Raw genomic sequence first — 27,483 nt, forward strand, 5'->3', positions numbered from 1 at the left:
GATCATCACCTGTGACTTTGAAGCTGGGTATTACGACACTCTCAAGAGCATCGTACTTTATGGTTTCCAAATGACAGACATTGGAAGCCCATCCCTCGTGAAGAATGTTTTTTTCTAAAAATAGAAAAGGGATCAAAGTCGACTTCTCTGGAAATTAATGATTTGCAGGTTGAAGACAGTGCTGTCTACTACTGTAAAACTCCATACGATTACTTGTAAATCACAATGCTGCATCTGGGCTTCCAGCAATACAAAAAGCCCCTTCTCCGACTCACAGTAAAAACACAGAGAATGTGAAGTTGTCATTGTACTTAATGCACATTCCTCGTTCGATTGTGACATAAAATGATGTAACAACTGCTTATTAATATTTAGGAAAATATAGTGACCACGAATGGCCATTGGAAGTTTTCTGCAATTCACATGAGTATCGATTGAATTACATGAGACAGGCAGCAAGCTAAATCCCACTGGGACGATATTCAAAATAATGGTACATGGAATATCATTGAGTTAACATTTCTAAGTTGCGGAAAACAGTTGGATTGTTTGGCAAACCAGTGCTTTTTGTGTTGACGTCAAATGCCGTGGTGATAACTGGGGAGTCCACATTGTAAAAGATAAGCACAAGTACTGTAAAAATATTTTCATGGATATTCACTTGCCGTGAAAACTGACAGCTCTGTTTTATTTTATGCTGTTGATTGTTTCAAAAGCTTGATTTCGAAATTAATTACTCAAAGCAGAAATGTTTTGGATTATTTACAGAAAGATGTTCTCTGTGCCGTGCACTTTGCCACTGTTGGGACAAATATTATTGAAATTAAATGATTTGGACAAATGCAACGTTTGAAAGGTATGCAGTATGATGTGTTTCAGGGTTGTGAAGCAATGACCAATTTTTCAGCATTGGTTGTACTGCTGTCAACATTAAATCATGGACTGATGCAACAGTTTTTGTACATTGAAGAATGAGAACTGTGTCACTGTGCTGTTATGAAAGAACCATTGACGGATCAGGAACTACAGTAACTATAACAAGAAGTGAGTGAAAACAATTTCTAAAAAAGTAAATTTACATGATTCACGGGAATGTGCAAAAAAAAACATCATTGTAGCAATTTGTACAGAATTACTTACTATTTCAACAATCTATTTTGACCCATTTTGCAAAATTCCATACATATACATATCTGTAAATTGGAAAAGGTTAAACAGCTCCTGCTTTTAAGCTTCTTTCTCAAATGAACAGCTTTTATATCTTTGTTTTGTTAAGCGACAACATTCTCTGGACAGTGTTGCCAAAGGCACATGCTCAGAGGGACTTTCGAAAGTAAATTTAGGTAACTAATTTAGCAACACATGATGGGTCAAACGAAATTTTTAAAATTCCTAACATCGTGAATTTTCTCGAGAAGTAGTGTGATCCTTCGAACTGAATTGGCTTCAATGTGAAATATTCTTTAACCTGCTCCATTCCATCACACCGCAGTTTCTGAATCAATGTCATCGATCTGATAAATTCATTCACTTTCCGCACTCCTTATAAGCTGAGATACACCAGTGTCTTCTGATTTATTGTACACCAACACAGTAAACCAATAATTAAAATATCTGAGTGTGAGGACATTTCAAAATGAAAGGGAAACTTTTTGCTTCAACTGTAAGTTGAAGTTGCTGCAACTGTAAATCCACTGAGTTAACGGTACGAACTGACAACTGATACGCTGCTAAACATTCCCATGATCACAGACACCCAAAGCTTCAATTTGGACAACCCGCGACAGCAAAGAAGTGTAAGATTAGACAAACAAAGCTTAATTAAACTGCGTTTATGAGAGATCATTTCAATACGTTAAAACATATTGGCACAGGGTACTTGTTTGCAGTAAAATCTGTCTCAGCTACACAGCTCTTTAGTATAATCCAATCCTCAGCTCTTCCTTTTCTTTGACCTAACAACAATATTTACCTTTGCTATAAAGCCTTTCGTAGACATATTAGGTAGTTTGTCTTGAACTTACACAGGGAGTAAAGGAAATTTTACAGAATACAACAACAAGATACAAAGAGATTCCATTTATTGAGCGCCGTTCACGTCGGGAGGACGTCCCAAGGCGCTGTACAGTTGGGTCAGGACCCGTGCAAGAGGGAAATGGTCAGCATGTGGGAAGAGAATGGAGGGAGCGAGGAGGGGGTCGAGGTTCGAGCGGTGAGCTAAAGACACGTTCAAAGAGGAAGGTATTGAGACCGGCCTTGAAGGCGGAAAGGGAGGAGGCAAGGCGAAACCACTGGGGGATAGAGTTCCAGAGCCTCGGGGCTGAGAGGCTGAAGGCCCGGCCAACGATGGTAGGGCGGTTGGGGCGGGGGATGTGGAGCAGACGGGAGCCAGAGGCACGGAGCGTACGGGCAGGTAGGTAGGGGGATAGGAGGTCGGAGAGGTAGGAGGGAGCGAGGCCGTGAATGGCCTTATAGGTGAGGATGAGGATCTTGAAATCGATCCTCTGGGGGATGGGGAGCCAGTGGAGGCGAGCGAGGGTGGGAGTGATGTGGTCCCGAAGCCTGGTGCGGGACAGTACACGAGCTGCAGAGTTCTGAATGACCTGCAGCTTGTGGAGGGAGGTGGCGGGAAGCCCGGCGAGGAGAGAGCTGCCATAGTCCAGCCTTGAGGTTATAAAGGCGTGGACCAGAGTTTCAGTAGCGTGAGGGGTGAGGTATTGCCGTAGTCTGGCGATATTCCGGAGGTGATGGAAGGTGTTGACAGTTGTGGCGCGGATATGAGGGAGAAAGGACAGCTCAGGGTCGAACAGAACCCCGAGGTTCCTGACTGGCTTTGAGAGGTGGAGAGTGCGGCCTTGGATGCTGATGCTGTCAGCGCCTGAGGTGCGGAGGCGCTGACGCGAGCCGATAAGGAAGGCCTCAGTTTAGCGCATGTTGAGCTGAAGAAAGTTGTCTCTCGTCCAGAGCTCGATGTCGGACAGGAAGGCTGACAGGACATCGGTGGTCGTGGAGTTGAGGGTAGAGGAGGAAAGGTAGAGTTGGGTGTCATCCGCATACATGTGGAAGTTAACCCCATGTCTGCGGGTGATGTCATCAAGGGGGAGCATATAGAGTGTGAAGAGGAGGGGACCGAGGACAGAGCCTTGAGGGACACCGCACGAGACAGTGCGGGGGGGAGGAGAAGCCATTTGTGGAGACAAAGTGAAGACGGTGGGAGAGGTACGATCTAAACCACTCAAGGACAGGGCCTTGAAGGTTTAGGTGGGAGGACAAGCGGTGGAGGAGGATAGCATGGTCGACCGAATCGAACGCTGCCGATAGGTTGAGGAGGACGAGGAGGCAATGGGAGACCTGGTCACAGATGGTCAGGATGTCATCGGTTACTTTGACCAGGGCAGTTTCTGTGCTACGTGTAGCAAGGAAACCCGACTGAAGGGGTTCGAATAGTGAATGCTTAGAGAGGAAAGTGCGCAGCTTGCAGGCGACAACTCGTTCCAGCACCTTGGGCAGAAAGGGGAGTTTGGAGATGGGCCGGTAGCTTGATAGCTGCGACGCATTAAGGGGGGTGGGGGGGTTAAGGTGGGAGTGATGGTGGCAGTTTTTAACGGAATGGGGACAGAGCCAGAGGAGAGGGACAGGTTAATGATGTCTGTGGTATGTGTGGCAAGGAGGTGGAACTGGGAGATAAGGAGTGGAGTGGGGATGGGGTCAAGGGAGCAGGTGGTGGGTTTCAGGGATAGGATGAGTTTGGTGACAGAGGGTGGGGAAACAGGTACGAAGGTGTGTAGGGGAGGATGGGTAGGAGTCGGAGTGTGGGAGGGAAGGGGTGGGTGGTGGGTGGATGTTGGAGGGGAAGTAACAGCGGAGCGAATTCCCTTGATCTTGGATTCAAGGAAATCCAGCATCTCCTAGCAGTGAATATTGGAGGAGGTGACCTGAGCGGGGTGGCGGGGGGGGACGGAGGAGTTGGGATGTGGTAGAGAACAGTAGCCTGGGGTTGTCATTCGCCTCCAGGATTATCCTGGAGTAGAAGGACGATTTGGCCGAGGCTGGAGTGGAGCGGTAGATTTTGAGGATTTCCAGTGAGATTTGTCGGTGCATGGTGAGGCCGGATTTGACCCAGGTGCGTTCAACAGCCCGCACCTGGCTCTTCAGTGAGCGGAGTTGGGTGGTAAACCAGGGGGAGGAGCGAGAGTAGGAGCCAGTACGGGAGGTGATAGGGGCAAGAGTGTCAAGTGTGGAGGAGAGGGTGTTGTGGAAGAGGGTGAGAGCAGAAGAGGGGTCGGTGAGTGTTGAAGGCCAACGGGAGAGGAGTACAGAGGACTCCAAGGCAGCGTTGAGGGATTGAGGGGGTAACTTCTTCCAGGGGCGGTAGAAGAAGGTGGTGGGTCTGGTGGAGGTGGGGAGGCGGGTGGAGGTGGTGAAGGAGATGAAGTGGTGGTCGGAGACGGCCTGCTCGGCGATGGTGACATCCGAGACACTGTGACCCCGGGTGATCAAGTCGAGTGGGTGGCCGTGACTGTGAGTGGAGGAGTTGATTTGGAGGGAGAGGTTGAGCGAGGAGAGCAGGGAAGAGATATCTGAGGAGATTGAGCAGGAGAGGGTGAAGTGCAGGTTAAAGTCGCCCAGGATGATGAGGCGATCAGAGCAGAGGCAGAGAGATGTGAGAAGTGTCGAGATATCAGAGATAAAGGTGGGAGAGGTTTTAGAGGGCCGGTAGAGGAGGAGCATTTTAAGTGAGAGGAAGGAGGGTTGGGAGAGGGTGAGGTGCTCATAAGAGGGGAAAGAACCAGAGGGGTAGGGGAATAGAGCAAGTGGTGTCCATGAGATAAGGGTAACACCACCACCACGTCGGTTGGGGCGAGGGATGTGGTGGGAGGAGTAGCCGGGTGGTGTGGCCTCCGTGAGGGGGAAGGTTTCGCCTGGTGTTAGCCAGGTTTCCGTTAAGGCCATAATATCAACGTTCTCATCAAGGATGAGATGGTGGATGACGAGTGCCTTGTTAAAGAGGGAGCGGACGTTTTGTAGTCCGATGTGGAGGTAGCGGTTGACAGAAGGGTGTGTGGGAGGGGAGGGGGGTCCAGGTTGTGAGGCAGGGGTGGGGGGAATGGGGATGAGGGAGGAGAGGTTGACTCCCCGGGTCTGTGCCCGGGGTGGCTGGCGAGTGTGGTGGGGAATGGGGCAGTCGGTGTGGCTGCTGCTGGACAGCCAACGCCGAGTGCCACGGTGAGCCCGGCGAAGGATTCCCAGGCTGGAGCAGAGGGAGGTTGTGGGAGGGTCAAGTGGGGATAGAAGGCGAGAGGTACGGAGAGAGAGGAGGAGAGAGCGGGAAATGTGCAGAAGGTGGAGTGTTTGGGGGTAGAGAGGAGGGAGAAGATAGGGAGGGGGTGAGGTGGCTCGGGTCATACCGGCAGCCATATTGCGCACGCGGCGACCGGGAGCGAGCGGTCAGGTGGATGGACACATAATCCCATATGTTGGGGCAGCCAACTTAACAATACCATGTTGGGCTCTGATGTGAGCCCTGGTGTGCGGCGCAGAGGATTTTTTTTNAAACCAGGTATCAGGGAATTCATTGATAAGAAGAGGTTAGTATCAGGAAGCATTCTCCTAAGACCAACTTAGGTTAAGGGCAGATTTAATTGAAGTGTTCAAAATTCTGAGAGGCGTTGATCGAGTAGATAAAAATCGTTGGACCAAATACAAGTTTAAGGTAATTGGTTAAAGCTCAGATGGGAGATGAGGAGAACTTTAAATTTTAAAGCAAAGTTTATATAGTCTTGAATGCACTACTTGAAATTGTGGTACAAGTGGATGAACAATAAGCTCCAAACAAATAATTTCAATAATAATAAATAATATAAATATTATTCTTATTTAATAGTAAAAAGAAATAATTTGGAAGCGATGGGTGAAGGGGAGTGGGAATAAATGGGCAGCTCTTTCATAAAGACGGCGAAAGAACGCTGGGCCGAAGAATCTCTTTATGTGAAATAAGGTTATATTATTCCATGATTTAAAACAGCTTGTAATCTGCCCCCCGCAGGATCGAGTAAAGCTGTTTCCCCGTCACGGCCTGAACACATGTCTTTCGCTGGTGAGAATATAACATTAATTTGCAAAGTTGCAGCATGCAGTGGAGAGGATTTCAGCGTCTCCTGGTACCGTCAGTCCCCTGGTGAGAAATTGTAATACCTGATCCACAGAAAACCCTCAGGAGAGGGTAGAAACCCCACTTGAGATCATATTTCTGCTTCTATTGACACTGCCAAGAATATCAGCGTTTTAACCATCGTCGGCCTGCGGCTGACAGACTCCGCTATGTATCACTGTGCACTCAGTCTACACCACAGTGATAGACATCATAGGAAGCCTCGTACAATAACCCTCATCACAACCAAAGCTGGGACACAGTACAGTACAGAGAGTGACAGACGTCGTAACAAACCTTTCCCAACTGCTACCGTAGCTTTCACTGGATTAGGTTCATATCAAGTCAATTAAAATATGTGATACATTTCTTACTGTATATTTGAGATACGTTTCAAGAACAGAGAGCAGATTGTGACAAATGTTTGTTTTAAATTAAACAATCCGTCTCTCACAGTTTAGAGCTATCGCCGCGCAAATCGGATCATCTGGGTTCAATTCGCGGGTGGGACAGAACAGGCCGAAACCTTTCGTAAAATTCATTTCTCCACACACAGCTATAGACATATACACATACAACACACACAGTGACACACACATGCACACAGACGGGCACAAACATACGTACACACACAAACAGACACAAACTTCTGCTTTCAAGCAGGATCCCGCATTATTCGATTTGGGGGATTTCAATTAATCCCTTCAAAATTATAATGATAATTTTATCAATCAATAAGCGACAGTTCTTGGGAGAGTCGCTGCGTTTGATTACCTGCCGCGTTTCGCCCCTAAAACACACAGTCACTGCACCATACTGTGTATCCTTTGAAGCGATTTGAGACGTCTGGAAGTATTGATAAGGATCTCTACACAATGTAGATATGAGGAGCTGAATGCTCCATTTTGATGGCTATATGTGTGAAACGTGGCTTTATGTACACATTGCTCTCTGCAAGTTGGCTCCACATTCGCTCAAAAACACATCAGGCATTTCACAGTCAAACTTGAGAAGGATTTTAGCCACGAGCCCAGTGTGAAAAATGTAATATAGGCTACATGGTTTATTGTACAATTAATTAGAATATGAAAGTTTCCAGGCTGATGGCAATAGCAGCCAAACACAGATCATGGATCAGCATTTTCCTCCTCATTGAGCTGACAAATTCTCAGCGGCTCAGCATTTTTCCCGCCGTCATTATTACAGGGATTGAAGTAAGGATAAAGTATCTCAGTGAAAGTCTCTGCGAAGGTGTGGAGATGAGACATGTTATCAGCGTTGTAAAATGTCAACTGTCCCCCCTCATAGTCCAGGTAAACCCCCAGCTTCCCCGGTCTCTCTTTCACGGGCAGTCGAGTATCAGGTGAGGTGCAAGCGTTATATTCATCCCCGTTTCTCAGTACAATAATCCAGTATCCGTTATCTGGTGAATATATGATCTTTCCTTTCCTGTTGACCGAATTCCTGACTAATCCCAGTTTGTCTTGGTAGCCACCTGCACCTCCCAGTAATGTCTCCCTGATGTGAAGCCCTCGAACGCCATGACACTAACACAGTAATCAAACCTCTTCGAGGAGATAGGGAGCTGCTGCTGTTTGTCGCCGAGTTTCACACTGGTCAGGTCTTCAGACAGGATGAGCCGGGGATGGGCTGTGTGAGGATCTAGAGTCAGAGAGGCCAGAGCTGAGAGAGTGGGACAACACAAAGCGTGGTCAGAGGAAGTCTGGAAGTTCAGACTGTGTGTAGTCACATCTACAGATAATAATAATAATAATCCTTACATTTGATATAGCGCTTTTCACGTCGGGAGGACGTCCCAAAGCGCTTCGCAGAATAGACTGTAAAGTGAATTGACTGTATATTTGTGGGCGAACGCGGCAGCCAATTGCGCACAGCAATGTCCCACAAACAGTCGTAGATTGAAAATGACCAATTTATTATTGTTTTGTTTTGGAGGGATTATTATTAGGCGTGTGGAGTAAGGAAACTTGCCCAAGGTTTCGCCCTGCCTGGATGGAAGATGGAAGTACAAACCATTACAAGGGTCACAGGCCGTGTAGTTGTGCGAGGAGTATGTCTGAATGTGGGTGAGGATGAATGTGCAGGTGTGTGAGGGGTGTGTGAGGGTTGCGTGTGAGGTGAATGTATGAGAGTGTGCTTGAGGGGAGTTTGTTAGGTTGTGTGTGAGCGTGTGTGCTATGGTGTGTGTGTGAGGAATGTTCGTGACGAATTTGGGTGAAAATTTGGGAGAGATTGTCTGAGATTGTGAGTGAGGAGTGTGTGTGAGATTGTGCGGGATCGTTTGTGTGAAGAATGTGTGAGTCTTTGTGTGAGGATGTGTAAGTGTGGTATTTGTGAAGTTGTGTGTGAGATTTGTGTGCGTTGTGTATGAGGTATATGTGTGGTGTGCCTGATGTTTGTTGAGAGAGGTGTGTATGAGACGTGCGTTTTGTGTGTGTGTGATCGGTATGTGCGAGGCGTATTTTTGTGTTGTCTGTGTATAAGGGGTATATGTATGAGTGAGGGCTGTTTGCGTGAGAGGTGTGTGAGGAGAATGTGTGTAAGATGTTTGTGTGGTGAGTATGTGTGGGGTGGTTGTGTGAGGGTGTGTATAATATTTGTGTATGTGTGTGCGGGGTGTGTGTGCGAGAGGGTTGTGTGTGACTGAGGGGTGCTTCATGAATGTTATGAGGGTTGTATTTGTGAGCTCTGTGTGGGTTTCCGTGTGGGAAGCGCTTGCATTAGGTGTTTGTGTGTTGGTGGTGTTTGTGTTTTTTTGTTTGTTTTTGTGCATGTGTATATCTGTCTGCAAGGATTGTGTGTGTGAGGGTTTGGCTGAGGTGTGTGTGCGTGTGTTTGAGGGTGTGAGTATATATTTTCGGATCCCAGTAAATATGATACAAGTAAAAGAGATTCAGGGTGGGAATATTAGAGATTTACCTGGACTGATGCACTCTATCATGTGTCTCCAGACTGTGTTCTTCGAAGGCCATTTGTACCGGTCCACAGGAAGTTCAGCCTCACATACTGACACATCAAACACCTCGTCACTGTCCCTGAAATAAGAGTCGATCACATTATACAGTGTAATGTTGGTTTGTGGGTTAAATTCTGGGATGTTTCGTAAAGATCAAATTCATACCTTGTTTTGCCATCCGCTGCCTCCTAATGAAATTAAACACGGACAGATGTCAGCTCTCAATGAAACAGCACATTTGAAACTCAGTCACACAAAACATAATTCTACATCACACAATTTCCTGTTATTGTAACGGCGATGCTACTCGTTATATCTTGTCTCCAAAGCACATACTGCGCAGATACACAGCACAAGAAATTAGGGCCAGATCAGCTCCAAGGAAATCCCAGATCCCTCCTCTTTGGGTGTGTGGAGAGGTGGGCGGGGGGCGTAACTGGATTCAAGATATCGAGACAGGAACAGCAGGACATTCAATCCGGAGCCACAGCCCAGCCCCTAAGTAAGACTTGGAAGAGTTGACCCGTCACTGGCCAGGGGAGGCGGGGTGTGGTGGGTAGTGGGTGTGGGGGGGCGGCGGTTGGGGGATTGGTGGTAAAATTGCAGCCAAAACCCTGATTAATTGGTAGGTGGTCCTCGCTGAACAAGCTACGAGAAATCTTCCCAAACAGCGAAATGAACGTCAATCTGTGAGGTTTAGCTGTTCGCACTCCAGCAGTTACCACAATCCAAACTGATAAAACATGGTGTGGCCAACCTGTGCCTAAAACATTGCAGAATCAGATAAACAGGATGTTTCACTTCGGGCAGAGGGTTCGCATTTCATCGCGAAATTTATCTTTGGGATTTCCATATGTACGTGGAATTGTCAGTGTGGTTTGTATAAACTTAACCACTGTGATAGGTTTCCACATGCACTATACACAGCACTGACCATAATAATTTTCAGATCCACGGTGGGATCTGCTTACAAACACATACACAATATACCAAATAATCCATCACTGACCTGTTTAAAAGTCAGTGTATGATTGTCTGCTCCAGATTGTGTGTAGCTGTTACTGAACTGAATTGTAAAATAATCTCTTTACCTGCAGGAAGGATATAGTGTCTTTGCCCATCTGCGTCTGTATCGCTGAGATTTCGTGCTGAACAAAATCTAATTTGCCCTCAATCTCTCTCAGATTTGTCTCCATTCGATGTAAAATCTCCTCCTCTCGCTGTCGGAGATCTCGCATTACATGCTGCTCTCTGTCAGTCAGGCTCTGGTGCATTTTGGCAAACTCAAACTTGACGTGGGTCTGCAGACTACTGGATTGTTCCTGCAAAATAACAAACGTCCGACGGTGTGAGCACAGTAAACAGAGACACACTGAAATGTCACACCACATGCATACAATAAAGAGAGATACACTGAGACATGGCACCTTGGATACACAGGAAACCGAGAATCACTGAGACATGATACTGTGTTCACACAGTAAAGAGAGACAAACTGAGACAGTATACCTTGTACACACTGTAAACGGGGACAAACTGAGACATGATAACGTGCACAAACCTTAAAGAGTAACACAATGCGGCATCACACCGTATACGTAGAGAATATGCGACGACTCTATGAGACATCGCACCGTGTATACACAGTAAACAGACACAATCTGAGAAATCACACCAAGTATACACATTATACAAAAACAGAGATATCACACCGTGTGCACACAATCAACAGAGGCAACGAGAGATCACACCTTGTACACATTAAAAAGACACGCATTGAGACATCACACCGTGTGAACACCGTGAACAGAGACATGATGAGAGATCACAACGTTTACACACATTGAATAGAGACACACTGGGAGATAAGGCATCACCACCATCACAACTTACCTTAACTTGTGAAATCTTTTCTCTCTGTTTGGCTTCAGCTTGCAGAGCAGTTTCCTTCCTATGTATGAGTGAAGCTAAAGTGGATTTGAATTGTTCCTGGAATAAACAAGCCAAATGTAAGTGTTTGAGTATAAAAATATGAAGAAAGAATCCCTCGTGAGGGTATTGTTACCTTGTACATTTCAGCAGCTTCGTCAATGGGCAGGAAGTTGTGATCCCTGTGCTCTCGCGCATCTCTGCAAACTATACACAGCAATTTCTTGTCAGATTCACAGAACAGCTTCATTTCCTCCCGGTGTTTCTCACAATGACGTTTCGTTCCCGTCTCTGTCGAGATCAGGCTGAATTCACAGGCTTTCTCCACCATTTTGACGAGGGTTCGATTAACATTCAGGTTCCCGTTGGCAATAACCTGGCGACATTCCGGACAGGATTGGGTATCCTGTTTTTCCCAGCACACAATGTAATACAAAAGCGACAGTAATTGTGGCCACATTCCAGGCTAACAGGATCAGTAAATAATTCCAAACAAATAGGACAGTTAAGCTCCTCGGTCAGACGCTGAACCTGATATCTATAAGCCATGATCACTCTCAGGTTTTCCGGTCCAAACTTATTCATTCTTAGTGTATCTGTGCTGTGTGTGTCCCACCCTGTGACAGAGTTCACTTGTTGTAATGCACACACCTTCTAGTTGAGAGCCAGTGTTGTGAGTAATGCCCAGAACTGGACGTAGAAAGCATTGATGTGGAAATGGAGCAAAGTTCAACGTAATAAAAGTTCCATTGTGGGCGTGGAGACAGAGGGAAAAGATAAGAAAAACAGAAAATGTGGAAGCAGGAATAAGCACAGAGACAAATTATCCGAATCTCTCTCCTGAACGCTTGGAATTTCCGTATCGGGGAGGGTCCTGCTGTTTATTCTCCTGATTAACAACTTACCATTAATCGAACCGTTCAGAGTATCGCCTTATTTCCACAACTGCAACATTGATCCAACTTCTCCCTCTCTCCCCACACAAGGTCCCCTCCACGCAAAATCTCCCCTTCCCACACAATCTCCCCTCCATACATAATCTCTCCACTCACCACACAACCTCCTTTCGTTGCACAGTCTCCACTCCCCACTCAATCTTCCCGCTCCACAGACAATCTCACCTCCGGCACAATCTACCATTCTCCGCACATTCTCTTCCCTCACACAACTTCCTGCCTCACCACACAACCTCCACAGCCACACAATCTCCCCTCCCCCATTTCTACACAGACTATCCTCCCCACACAAACAATGCTCCCCGCACAGTATCACTTCACCCTCCCGAAACAGTCCCACCTCCTTCCGCAATATTCCAGGATCCATACTGATATTTCAGAAAACGGTGATTTGTGTTTCACAAACGTAGTTCCAACCTTCAATTGGCTTCCTGGCTTTGCACCACCCTCCACACATCCACGTCTCTTTCTACCTCTCTGTCTGCTGAGTTCCTACAAACCCCCCACCACTCCTCCTCTCGTCTAGAATTCCCTCATGGTCGCAATTCCCTCACCAAAATTAATAGTGAACTTTCAACAACAACAACAACAAGTTTCCATTTATAGACCGCCTTTCACGTCGGGAGTACGTGAAGGCGCCAATGTTCTCAGAGCTAGTTTAATCTGATCTTTAATCACTTCGCTTTGTCTCCTCACTGGCGACTCTCACAAGTAGTTTGTCTTTCAATGTGCATTTGCCCACTGAGCGAGGAATTTAATCAGTTTCTCCTGGGAGCTGGACATGTATGGCATAAACAATGCAGGTCATCAAAGCGTCTTGCCCTGTTGTTGATGCGTTATACAACAGGAATGTATCTGAGAACCACTTGCACAACAGGTGATACAACTGAACACACATTGTTTCCAGTAAGTCATAAAACACATCGTAAAAGGGTTGCAAGTTCGAAAACAACCAGTTTTAATGAGATAATTATTAACCTGTATCGCTCTCCCTGCCTTGTTACGAAAGAAACCTTTGGCTAATAATCAAGAATATTGTCACCAGGTAAAACATTCGGTGAGAAATCACCACATTATTCAGCTTTCTCACTCTTGTGATAAGAACAAATGGCCCAGATGCCGCTTCTATGATTTTAAAACCAATTTAACAGTTGTCACCTCCCACATCGATTTTCGAATCGACTCCATGCGAATCACTTGAGCTCCGCCTCCAATCACATTCGGATCTTTCTATCCGTGTTCTCATAAACAACTGACTCACTCGCCCATCAGCCCAGTCAATGCTCTGTTCGTCCGCCTCCATGTTAGCAGAAAGGATTGATTTCACGATTCTCACACTCTGTTATCAATCATTTGATGCTCTTGCGCCTCCCGACCGCTCTGAACATCTCACTTTAGAGTACCAAGCACTTTGAGTCGTGTCGAGTATCTCATAAGGCGTTATATCAAATGCAAGGATTATTACCGTTAATATTATAATTATTATACTAAGGTCCGGTCTATCTGTTCAACTGAACGCTAAAGATATCATGCAGCTCTTCGAAAATAGAAATCTAATGTTTCTTCTTCTCCGAGAAGAAACAATAGCAATGGCTGCCATAAATAACAATTTCTGAAGAATTATTGGTGCATTGTTAGACACAGTTGGTATTTTATATCAATACTACTTGCGAAACAAGCTGGCTTGTCATCCCCTGGACGCAATAGTGATCCAATAAATACTGCTGTTTCAGCTTTCTTCTGTGATAATTTCTGGGTCAGCAAATGTGGAAACTATTCGCCATGCGTATTACTATGGAAAACAAGCTGAGATTCCCATGCACCTATTTAAACATCGAAGTCACAGAGATAGGTTATTGGAATTGAATGCGTACAGCTTATCTAAATCTGTAGATCATTAGCCACAATTTGGAAAGAGCCAAGTATTGGGGGAAATCCGAGCTGCGTTGGTGTAACCGCTGATGTCTAACCAGCTAAAACCATAAAGCTTGACATTGGTGCTCCTGCGTGGAAAGCTTTCCCGCTGTTTGTCCTGCAAAGACCACTCTTCGCGTTAGGGATTGGCTTTCAGTGTCAGCAAGTCCTAAATGGAAGGATTCCCTGACCCCAGTGACTGGTAAAAGCCGCTGTATAAAAGCAATTGGTTGTTGGTTGAATCGCGGCTGAGATGCCAATGAGGTGACGTGAAACAATGGCTCCGCCAATGCCGAAAATCACTGCGGGTTATCAGCAAACTGATGCACAGACCCAACCACACAGACTTAAGAGCAGCAATGAGCTTGTTTACTGTCTGTCTTGTGCTGGGAACCTTTATGTTAGGGGAGGCCGTGTCGAGCTCATTCTATGTCTCTGCTGATTGTCAGCTCCATTTCAACAACAACTGGTGGAGTACTGTATCTTGTGGATAGAGCATCAGCCTCACAAAGGAGAGGTTCAATTTCCAAACAGGAAAAACTTTGGGCAGGTATCCTTACTTTATACGAACGCGTCTTTTTGCCCAGAAGTCAGCAGGAACCCGGTTGCCATTTAACCACGGTTGAACACGTCGGTAATGATCCGATTAATAATAATATGTTCATTCAATGGACGACTGTTTGCGAAACACGGCAGTGTGCAATTGACCGCCGCGTTTGGCCCTCGAGAATACAAAGCAATTAACTTGAGACAATCAATTGTCATCGACGTGACAATGATTTATATGATGTATATTGATGATTATTATTTATTTGCTATCAAAACGTATAGCGACTTTCGCGTTGGCAGGATAATGTCCCAAATTGGTGCAAAATAATTATATCAAATAGAGAATAAGAGATTATCGCGTTCTTCTATGTTTATTACAGATCTCTGCGGTGGGAACTCTGTCAGGCAGAAGGATGGCACGATGCTGAAGAAAGAAAGAGAAACTGTGACATTTGAATGTAGCTATTCCACGACTGAGAGCTATTACTACCTCTTCTGGTACCGACATTACCCAGGCGAACAGCCAGAGTTTATACTGAATAGGGATACAAATATTAATCAGGAAAAAAAGGAGAATGAATTGGAAATCGATTCTATTCTCGGCTTCCCACTTCCCAATCTGTCACCACATTATTCATCTCTAAGCTGCTGATGTCTGACAGCGCTGTGTATCTCTGTGCTTTCGCACCCTATAGCCCCACAGTGATGGGAAACAGCCACAGCCTCGTACAAAAACTACCCTGGCTGTGTGAGCTTGGTCTATCCATCTGACCTCTTTCTGTATATTCAGAGTCAGGCTTTGTGTGCAACGTGTTTGAGGGTAAACCACATTCAACACAAGTGAATCTGTCTGCTGAAGATCCTCGTTATTATTTTTCTCAATAACTTCAGAATGTAAAATAAACATTCAGTTAGCTGCAACAGTCCACGTAATATAAGTGAATCATTGAAGATGGCAGGACATGCAGATAAAGCTCTCTAAAAAATCATACGGGAGATATTAGGCTTTATACATACGGGAATAGAATACAAAATCAGAAAGTTATGACGAACGTTTATAAAACACTATTTAAGCCTCAGCTGGAGACTGTGCTCAGACTGGGCCCCACACTTAAGACGGATGTCAATGCATTGGAGATGGTGCAAAGTAGATTTACCAGGACGGTACCAGGAATGAGGGACTTCAGTTGTCAGGAGAGGCTTGGAAGCTAACATTACTCTCCTTGAAGCAGAGCGGGTAAGAGGAGACGTGAAAGATTATTTCAAAATGATAAAAGACTTCATTAGGTTTAGCAAGCAGAAACTATTTCCGAAAGCGGGTTGGTCGGTAATCCGAGTGCACCGACTTAAAATTGTTGCTAAAGAAATAGAGGTCAGGCGAGTGGAAATGTTTTTTCTCCAAGCGATTTGTTCGGATTTGGGATGCATTGCCTGAGAGGGTGTTGGCAGCTGATTTGATAACAACTTTTAAGAGAGAGGTAGATAATTATTTGTTAATGACCAGTTTTCAGACAAATGGCGAAAGTGCGGGGGAGGTGTTTGAATTGAGAAGCTGTTTTCAAAGAGCCGGAACAGAAACGATGGGCCGATTGGCCTCATTTTGTTCCGCATAGTTCTATGATTTCATCATTTCCATTTATTTGCTGTATTATGCAAAGGCAGCGATACAAAACATTTTGTAACAGTGCCGGTTTGACTCTAAGGAAGAAAGGAGAATAGATACAAACTGCAATTTCCACATTTACCGACAAAATCTACAGAAAATTCGCGTTGCAGTGTATTCGGTCAAGGCGTTAGTCATCTAGAAGACGTTTTAAGGCGCCACATCCAATGCAAGGATTATTCTATTTCTATGACAGTTACCCTGTCAAGTCTTTTGAGACATTTCAGACATAATAATAATTCTTGCGTTTCATATGGAAACATACCAATGTTTCAATGCGACCTCATCTCTGAACGTCAACCCCCAAAGGGAAGATAAAGGGATTCAGATCAGCACACATGTTAATCCTGGCAGTTGACCTATTTGACAAATTGTGAAATTGCTGCTGAGTCTCTCAAAGGAAACACTGATTAGTTTCCAACCAGAATAAAAGATTCAGTGGTATCACAGTGAAAAAAATATTTGTAAATCGTTGAAGAAGTAATATTAAACTTCACATTTGACAAAGCGCGCTTTTACGTGATCGAAAATCCTCAAAGCGGTTCATATTATACACTTCAAAATGTATGCATGTTCCTCACCAGCTGTCCATGAGACCAAATAAATCTTTTACCTTGATGTCTGTTTCTGCAAACATGTGCACCGTATGTAGTAAAATATTCTCACAAACGTTTGCACAGTCACTTACTTCACCGTCGTTTGGGGTCATCCTGTTTTCTATTACACAGTGCAGCCCATGGGCATGATTAATCGTTTCTAAAGCAAGCTGAGATATCCAATGATCCCACCTACACGTGGAAATTGCAGAGACAGTTTGTTGGAATAGAAGGCCCGTACTCTCCCTGAATGCCAAATTCCAGAAAATATTAGGCGCAGTTTCTCGAGAGCCGAGACTTGATCAAATCCAGATTGTGCTGCTTGAGTATCGGCTGGAGACTAAGCAGCTAAAAGGTCACAGCTTGGCCTTGATATTGCTATCTGGCAAGCTTTCTCACAGCTTCTCCAGCAAAGGCCTAGCTGTTCGTTTTTTGGCTGCAGGGTTAACAGGAGATGAGTGGGAGATTTCCCTACCCCTAGTGACTGGTCGGCCATTCCATTTCTTGCAGTTGGACCAGGCTGGGCTGTGCTGCCATGAGCAATGAGTGCCTGGAATACTGTTGACCCCTCTGGCTCATGAACCGGACTAGAAACCATCAAAGACGTTTGCTCGATCCAAATATTCCTATTGCAAAATGTGTCACATTCGGGCCATTTTAGCTTCAAGCTGAACCCCTTTGCAAACTTACCAACATTGCCGCTTACACTTCAAAGCAAAGACTATGTTATATTGGTGTAGCAATTTTTACTTCGGGAAGATGTCCCAATGCTTTGGATAGTCGAGCTTTGTAACCGAGATTTGGAGGGTGTGTGGGTGGGGGGTATTGAAGCAAGTGTTTAGAGATGGTTGGCGGGGGAGTTTGGTGTGGTGAGATGGGCGGTGGGATTGGACGCTGCGGTGGTGAGTAATTGGGGGCTGAACTGAGTGAAAGGAGTAAAGACGTTGGGAAAGGGTTGTTGAGGAGGAACGTGTTGAGATGGAGTTTCTTTATCCGAGAGGAATATTAATGTTGTACGACTTGTACTGCCTGTACTGTATACACGGGTAAATGTAAACCAATTTGCATGATTTATAAATCAACTCATCCCGAGACAACACATACACTATCATTCTCCTGAAACACCACTAGATGCCGCTATATAGCAATACAATAAAATTGGCAGTTTTAAAGCAGCTTTCACGTCGAGAGAACCTATCACTAGCGCTTAGCATTGTAGTAATGTGTTGTCCTGCAATTTAGATTTTAGAGGACTAGTGTCGCAAACGAGATGACCTGGGTTCTGTTCCCATGGGGAGAATAAAACTTAGACAATTTCCTTACTCCGCAACACATTCTCTTGTAAGCGGTAAGTCGGATTCCGATTGTACATCCATTCTCGGATGGCTTTCTGCAGCAAACTGTCGACACCAAATGTAAATTCGATTTCAAGATCCTCATCCTCACCTACAAGGTCATTCACGGACTTGCTCCCTCTTAACTCTCCGACCTTCTATCCCCCTACCTACCTGCCCGTACCCTCCGTTCCTCTGGCTCCTGTCTGCTGCACATCCCCCGCCCAAACCGCCCTACCATCGGTGGCCTTCATCCTCTCAGCCCCCAGGCTCTGGAATTCTATCCTCCAGTGCCTTCGTCGCCTCCTCCCTTTTCCTCCTGCAAGGCCGGTCTCAAGACCTTTCTCTTTGACCGTGCCTTCAGCTCCCCTCTCGACTCTCTACCCCCTACTCACTGCCTCCCTTCCCTCCCCTCACCCTGACCATTTCCCCCCAATGCTCGGGACCTGACCCAACTGTACAGCGCCTCGGGACGTCCTCCTGGCGTGAAAGCCGCTCTATAAATGGAATCTTGTTTTTGTTGTTGTTGTAAATAGACAAGCAAGTACATCAATATATAAGTAAATAAAGAAATACATGAATAAGTACAAACATGAGTAAGATATTAATTCGGTCAAACTATTCACCTCCGTTTGTGGGAAACTGTTGTTTCCAATTTTGCTCACAATATATAGTCAACCCACTTTACAATGTATTTTGTGAAACGCTTTGAGACGTGATAAGTGTCCATGTGAAATGTAAAGATTATTATGATTATCTGCGTAACCCTGGCTCCAGCAGCTTCATACTATCCTCACCGTCACACATAGACCCAAATTGCATAGACTTTCAGGATGGACACAACCACCCACCCACCCCCCTCCCAGTTTATTATGGTTGCATTCCGGTATATCAGTGCTTAGATCCCTCGATTCGCATGCGAGAGGCCTGGGTTCGATTCCCAGCAGGTGGCGGAACCCTGTGCAAATTTACTTACTATACACACAAAGAGGAACACGGACACAAACACACATACATACACAGATATGCCAGATAATAATCCCTCAAGAAATAAAACACAACAATAAATTGGTTTCTTGAATAGACGACTGTTTGTGCGGACACCGCTTGGCGCAATTCGCTGCCGCTTTTCGCCCACAACCAAACAGTTACTACACTCCACGGTATATCATGTGAAGCGCTTTGAGATATTCAGAACATGTGGAAAACTTTGTACTAAATACAAGGGATATTATTTTTATTAACAGTCAAAAATGTATAAGATAATCCTTGCATCTGATATAAGACCTTATGATGTCGTATCGACGTCTCAAGGGAGGAAAGAAACTGGTAATATTTTAGATAATCACAAAATTCTGTTGTGCACGAATGATCAGCTCCACCTAATACTTCCTCAATCATTTCGATACTCAACACAATTGCCGATTGTAAAGAAGATTGTTTCATTTCAAAACAGACAACAACATAATAATGACTCTTACATTTGATATCGCACCTCATTACATCATGGAGACGTCTCAAAGCGCTCCGCACGATACACTGTCAAGTGCAGTGACAGTGCGTTTTTTTGGCGATACTTGGCAGATAGTCTCAAATTCACAATCCACAAACAGTCGTGCATATAGTGAGCAAATTATTATTATTATTTTGAAGGGCTTCTTGTCTCTGGAAAGCGATCAGCCAATCGATAAAAACGCGGAGTCCTATCTACTGCCAAGTAAACAGAGGTGTGTGTGTCTTTGTCGGTCTGTGGGTGTGTGTCTGTGTGTGTGTGTGTGTGTCTGTCTGTGTATGTGTGTCTATCTGTGTGCGTGTGTGTGTATCTGCGCATGATGGGAATATTGATGGGAGTGGCGATGGGGGTGCAAATAAACTTGCCTAAGGTTTCAAACACAGATAGACTCAGACAGACAGAGACACAGACATAGAGAGAGCCACAAAAACAGTGAGTTAGATAGATAGACAGCATACACACAGAAACAGAGATCGATAGACAGAAAAACTTACACACAGAAACAGAAATAGAGAGACAGACATACTTACACACAGAAACAGTGATAGATAGAAGGCAGACTTACACACAGAAACAGAGACAGACAGACATACACACAGAGACAGAGACAGACAGACAGACAGACAGACAGACAGACAGACAGACAGACAGACAGACAGACAGACAGACAGACAGACAGACAGACAGACAGACAGACAGACAGACAGACAGGGGCATGAAATCGATCCATATATTATGCAAGCGTTAGTATGATAGTTTGCGAAAACTGGCTCCAATAATAAAACTACTGCCTATAGCTCACACACACCGCCAAACTGCTTTGCCCTCCAATTACAAAGGTCAAGACAAGATCTGATCCCAAACTTCTCCTAACATCAGTAATTAGCTTCTTCCCACACCCTTTAAATCAGGTCAATGTTCTTGGACAGTGACGTTTGTGAAAATAATTAATTATAATAACACTCCTTGCATTTTATACAACGCTTCATCACCTCATCCATAACAACACGAAACTCTTCACATCAAATGCAGTAAAGTGTAGTGACTGTGTGTTTGATGGGCAAAACGCGGCAAATAATTGGTGCATTTCGCCCGCAAAACGCGGCATCCTACACACATTAATTAACCAAAGTATTAATGTTTAACAGGAATATTACACCTTGCAGAGCGATCGAGCATTTAGCAAACAGGCAGGTTCCTAGTTGCTGCTATGTAAACTGAGTCGTGACTGTGCGTGTGTGTGTGTGTATGTGTGTTTGTGCCTTCGGAGTCAGGAAACTTGCCTAAGGTGTCGAAGAAAGACAGATGGGTACACAATCGGACAGACAGACAGACAGAGATGCACAGAAATACAGACAGAAATACAAACTGGCCGAGGCACAGGTCAATAATAATCCTTAGATTCGATACAGCGCTTTTTCATGCAGTTAACACTTGTTAAAGCTTTTCAAAGGATATACTGTGAAGTAAACATTCTAACATCTGCCTCCGCTTTCTTCTCTCGGTTATCGTGCGGCGCTACATCCCTGTATCACTCACTCTGCCCACTTGAGCATTTATAAATGCCCCAAACCTACACCGCTTTACCGAATGTTTCCCTCCTCCTTCTCCAACATCGTCAATCGCATGATCAATCACAAGAATCGCGGCTGCCTTGACCGGGCTCCCCACTCAGTTGCTGAACAATGTAATGGAACTCATTCCAAGTCAAAGGTGTGTTAGAAGCTGCTTCATGTGTCTTTACCAACTCTCAGTAAGGTCCCACTCTACAACACACAGCCTTTGTCCCACTCTCAGTATCAGTTTATAATTCCTTTCGTTGGCTCCACGTCGGTTGTCCATTTATTCCAAATTCAGCTTCAACAGTCACCACAAATCGCCATATACTGCCCGCTGCGCTCTAGCACAGTGAATCAGTCCCTTTCCTCAAGTAGGGTCTCCCCACACCGACCCAAATCCAACAGCCCGCCCACCCCTCAAAGCCTCTGTCACCAGCCATGATGTGACGCTGTTCAACACAAAGAAATCAAATCTCCAACGCTCTCACAGAGCAGCCCTGTGTTACTCACAGTCACTCTGAGGTGTCCGGGTTTGACGGTATCTCCTAGCGGTGAGAATATGTCTCTCCTCGGTGTCTCCATCAACTTCCTCTTCTTACAATGTAAGTTTTTGTTTCCATAACACAGCACTACAAAGCACCAATGAATGTCATCAATACGATGTGCAATATAATAATACAAATCCTTGCATTGATACAGCGAATGATAACGTCAACGAGACTTCTCAAAGTGCTTCATGGAAAATAAGGTGAATTGACTTTTTAGTGGTCGAAACGTGGCAGGCAAATGAGGTAAATTTTTTTCATAAATGTGTTTTATCATGCATTATAATAATTCTCATCAATTGATGTTATAACTACAATTTATTTTATGACCATCTTATATCAGTTGCCATCAACCGAAATAATTCCAAACCTTGGGATGTAATTTTAATAGCAGTGGTTAGTATTGAAATTTTCTTTAACTGATGTAATATTTTGTATAATTTTCAGGTGTTTTCAGTGCCTCAGTAAAGCAGACGCCATCCTCTTTTAGGAAAGAAGAATGCGACTCTTTGGCCATCAGTTGTGTCTTTGAAGAAGGGTACTATGATACATTCATCAACATTGAATTTCATATGCAGTTTGGAAAAGGCACAGCTTGGAATCCCATCCCCCGTGAAAGACGTTTTGTTGTAAAGGCAGACAAGGCATCGAAGTCGTCTTCTCTGGAAATTAATGATTTGAAAGTTGAAGACAGCACTGATTTCAAATGTACAGCTCGATACTCTTACCATAATACCACAATGCTGTTCCTGGGCTTCCGACAATACAAAAAACCCCTTCACCAACTCACAGGAAAGTCACAGAGAATGTGAACTCCTCAATGTTTCAATACACATTCCTCACTGGTATGTGATGCACAATGATATGTAATAGCACTTCCTTGAGAAAACGACTTTTGTTCAAGAATACATAGGAAAAGTGAGTGAGTATGAACCTGACGTAAGAGCTTTTTTGGACTCATGTAACTAGCAATTAATTACCAAGGCAGACAGCATACAAAGATCTCCAAGGACAATATACTGAAGAACTTTACAGTTATGTCACTGATTGATCATTTTTAAATGGCAGGAAACATTTTAATTGTTTCTTCAAACCATTGCTTTTTGTGTTGACGGTAAAACAATGTGTTAGTTGGGTAGGCACACTGGAAAACATCAGCACAAATACCTTACAGCTATTGACTTGTAAATGCATCGGGGGTGTCACTTATGATGGTGTCCTTATTCTGCGTTGTTCAATGTGTCGAAATTTTGCTTTCGAAATATATTACTTCGAGCAGATGTATGCTGGAGCTTTATAGAAAAATGTTCTTATGGCCGTGCACTTTGTCTGTGTTTGGATGGAAATAATATCGAAATTAAACATGATTTGGAAGCACAAAATATTGGAAGATGGGACAGTGTTGGAGTGATAGCAATTAATGACCAATTTGAAATCAAATGATGTTATTGGTGACTGTGTTACACCATGAACTGATTGCACAGTTTTTGTACCTTGTAGATTGTGAGCCGTGTGACTGTGGTTTTAAAGAATATACCGCAGATGGATCACCAACCAAAGTAACCGTAACGAAAAGTAAATGAGAAATACATCTGTAAATTTGCAGTTCACATAAATTTTATTCACATGAATTAGTAAAATGCTTTATTCGAAGTCATTTCTCCCAAATATAAACAACTGAGCCATTTCAACAAACCACTTGACCGATTATGAAAAAAAGTTTGTTGTGGAAACGATTAATGAGCTCCCACTGCGAAACTTGTTTCGCAAATAACCAGCTTTTATGTTGTGTTTTGTAAATTCACTGAATTAATCTGGGAAGTAGCTCCTCAGGAACAAGCACAGAGGAAATGTTGAACGAAATTACGGTAATTTACTAGAGCCACGTACGTTGAGTTAAAGGACATATTAGAAATTCCCATCATCCTATAATGTTCCGAACAGTGTACAATTGAAAATGGTTACGTTCCATTGTGAAATATTATACAAATTGCTCCTTCCAACAAACCGCAGTTTTGAAGTTCGGTCAATATTCTGAAATATGAGCTCACATTCCTCTCTCCATTTATCCTGGTTTGATCTCTGCAATATCTGTTGGTACAGGCAAATAGATACACAAGCATAACGAGAAATATTCTGGTTGACAAAATGAAAGATATCAAAGTTGAGGAAAGATTGAAAAGAGGAAAGAATGAAAGAAAGAACCAAACAGATATACAAGCAAACAAAAAACAAGAAAAGAAAAACAAGCATGAAAAAAGATTTGCAAGCAAGAAAGTAACACGAGAAGAAAGAAAGAATGATTAAACGCGATAGAACGAAAGAGAGGGAGACAGAGAGAAAGAGAGAGAGAGAGAGAGAGAGAGAGAGAGAGAGAGAGAGAGAGGCAGACAGACAGACAGACAGACAGACAGACAGACAGACAGACAGACAGAAATCACTTTGCTTCTCTCTCAAGTGAAAGTGCATTGAGCGGCTCACAGACTGAGAGAAACTGATATTGGCAACAAACCAGAGACCAAACCTCCTCCAGCAGCGATGTTACAGTAACGACATTTACAGACGGGAAACTTTCGATTTGCTGCAACTGTTAACCCACTGAGTTAACGGTACAAACTGACACCTGATTCTCTGCTAAACATTCCCATGATCACCGACACCCAGAGCCTCAATGTGGGCAATCCGATACAGCAAACAGGTGTAAGACTAGACAAAGAAATCTGATTTAAATGGTGAATTTCTCAGAAATCATATAAATTATGTCACAGAAATAGCCGCAAGGATACGGCCTGCACTAAAATCTGGCTCAGCTACAGGAGGTCTCTACTTTAACCGATTCCTGCTCTTTCTAACATTGATGTAACATTAATTCTTACCTTCAATTTAAAGCCTTTCAAAACACATTCGGAAAAGTCTCAAGGCCTTGGACAGGGTGAAGGATAGTTAGCAGAACAATTTCTGAGCAGAGGGACTTCATCTATATAGAAGGGACGAGTGTCTGACAATTTTCTCCTCAGAGCTTCGAAGTTTGACAAGAGATTTAATTGAAATTTTCACATTTGTGTAGGGTTTTAATAGAGCAGCAACGATAAAATGTAAAATGTTTCCACTCGCCAGTGGTTCGGTAATTAGAGAACCTAATTGTAAGATAAAAGAACACGAGTGTAGATAATGAGGATTTATTTGCACACTCTGAAAGTGTGCTGGAAGCAGATTCGAAAATAAATTTCAGAAGGCGAAAAATATAGAGGATTATGTGAAAAGGTCGGTGGAATGGGATCGGTTGTGCAGCTATTTACAAAGCCGAATTGCCTCTTCTATGGTGTAACTTTCCATAATTCCATGATTCTAAGTAACCTGTAATGTGCATTCTGCAGGAAAGAGTTATACAGTTTCCCAGTCACCGCCTGAACAAACCACGATTGCTGGTGAGAGGATAAATGTACATTGCCAATATTCAGGAATCTGCGGACAGGATTTCAGTGTCTCCTGGTACCGTCAGTCCCCTGGCGAGGCACTGGAATACCTGCTCCACAGAAAATCCTCAGGAGAGGGAGGAAATCCTACAAGAAATAATATTTTTGCTTATCTTGACACTGCCAAGAAAATCAGCGTTTTAACCATCGCCGGCCTGCGGCTGACAGACTCCGCTCTGTATCACTGTGCACTCAGTCTGCACCACAGTGATACACATCATAGGAAGCCTCGTACAATAACCCTCATCACAACCAAAGCTGGGAACAGTACAGTACAGTTAGTGACAGACAGTGTAACAGACCCTTTCACAACTGGCACCGTAGCGCACACCTGATTGAGTTCATATCAAATCTATTAAAATATGCGTTTCTTTACATTTGGTAAGTTTTTCACCAATAGATGTTAGATTATGGTGAATTTTTTTGGGGAGTTATTTATGATAATACTAACAATAATTCTAGCAATTAAAATCGCGCCTCATAATGCCATTCACATATTTCAGTGTAATTCACACAGTATAACGAGAAGTGGATTTGATGCATATAGTCGCATTCACGCGACTATTTTCCTCGCCGAAAGTAGGCACCCGAATGCTAGTCGACTGACACATCGATTTTCCGGAGGTGTTAGTCCTTTAAAATATGACTGCTGATAATACTGAAGACATTCAATCTAGAATTGCTTGAGGCAAACTGCAGTAAGCAATCGGCTGATGCATTTCCCCCTCAAAATTCAAAGTCACTTTAATTCGTACTGTATTCTATGCGGCGTTTTGAGACGTCTGGAAGGTGCGACAAGCGCTACATCAACTGGAATGATTTAATGTTTCTCTGATTCTGCGAAACTAAGAAACAGGTAATTTAATCCAGGGAGAAACGAGGTACACAGCTTCCCAGTGACCGCCTGAACATACTGCTTTTGTTGCTGAGAGGATCAAATTATTGCTGGTATTCCGAATTGAGTGGTCAGCATTTCAGCGTTTCCTGGTACCGTCAGTCCCCGGCGAGTAACTGAAATACCAGCTCCACAGAAACTCGTCAGGAGAGGCAGGAAACCCCACTGGAGATCACATTTCTGCTTCTCTTGAAACTGCCAAGAAAATCAGCGTTTTAACCATCGCCGACCTGCGGCTGACAGACTCCGCTATGTATCACTGTGCACTCAGTCTGCACCACAGTGATACAAAGCATAGGAAGCCTCGTACGATAACGATCATCATAATAAAACGTGGGAAAGGATACAGTACAGTTAGTGACAGACAGACAGTTAAACAAATCCTCTCCCAACTGCCACCGTAGCCTGAACATGATTAAGTTCACATCAAGACAATTAAACCTGTGATAGTTTCCTTACTGTATATTTGAAATATTATTCATCAACAGATCCCAGATCCAGATCAATGTTTTTGGAAGTTAGACATGTTGATGAAAACATTAACAAAAGAACAACAAGAACAACAACAAGATTTCATTTATAGTGCGCCTTTCACGACGGGAGGACGTCCCAAGGCGCTGGACAGTTGGGTCGGTACCCGAGCAGGGGGGGAAATGGTCAGGGTGAGGGGAGGGAAGGAAGGGAGCGAGGAAGGGGGGAGGCGGTCAGGGTGAAGGGAGGGAAGGGAGGGAGCGAGGAGGGGGGGATGCTCAGGGTGAGAGGAGGGAAGTTACGGAGCGAGGAGGGGATAAATGGTTAGGGTGAGGGGAGGGAAGGGAGGGTGCGAGGAGGGGGGAGATGGTCAGGGGAAGGAAAGGAGGGAGCGAAGAGGGGGGAAATATTCAGGGTGAGCGGGGGGACGTAAGGGAGCGAGGAGGGGATAAATGATCAGGGTGAGGTTAGGGAAGTGAGGGAGCGAGGAGTGTGGAAATGGTCAGGGTGAGTGGAGGGAAGGGAGGGAGCGAGGAGGGTGAAATGTTCAGGGTGAGGGGAGGGAAAGGAGGGAGCGAGGAGGGGGTAGAGAGTCGAGAGGGGAGCTAAAGGCACGGTTGAAGAGAAAGGTCTTGAGACCGGCCTTGAAGGAGGAAAAGGAGGAAGCAATGCGAAGACACTGGGGGATGGAGTTCCAGAGCCTGTGGGCTGAGGCTAAAATATAATAACAAGTATGATACTCCTTCCGTTTGAATTCGTGCCTTGTCACTTCATTGAGACCTCTCAATGAGCTTTACAGAATACATATTAAACTAAATTGGGTAAATACTTTGTCGTCAAAGCGCCACAGCCAATTGTTCATTGGATAGAGTGAGGGAGAACCTTCGCAATTCTGTACGTTTATGGTCGATACATTAATATTATGATCCACAAATCATTGGTTTAAAACATACGA

At 44.3% G+C, this 27,483-nt stretch overlaps 1 pseudogene; it reads right to left on the reverse strand.

Annotated features, from left to right (window-relative positions):
• Positions 1 to 7,207: 7,207 nt before the first annotated feature.
• Positions 7,208 to 11,782, reverse strand: LOC103190410 (annotated as a pseudogene).
• Positions 11,783 to 27,483: the final 15,701 nt, after the last annotated feature.

Source organism: Callorhinchus milii, unplaced genomic scaffold (genome assembly GCF_018977255.1).
Source record: "Callorhinchus milii isolate IMCB2004 unplaced genomic scaffold, IMCB_Cmil_1.0 Scaffold155, whole genome shotgun sequence".
In the NCBI taxonomy this organism is placed as follows: Eukaryota; Metazoa; Chordata; class Chondrichthyes; order Chimaeriformes; family Callorhinchidae; genus Callorhinchus; species Callorhinchus milii.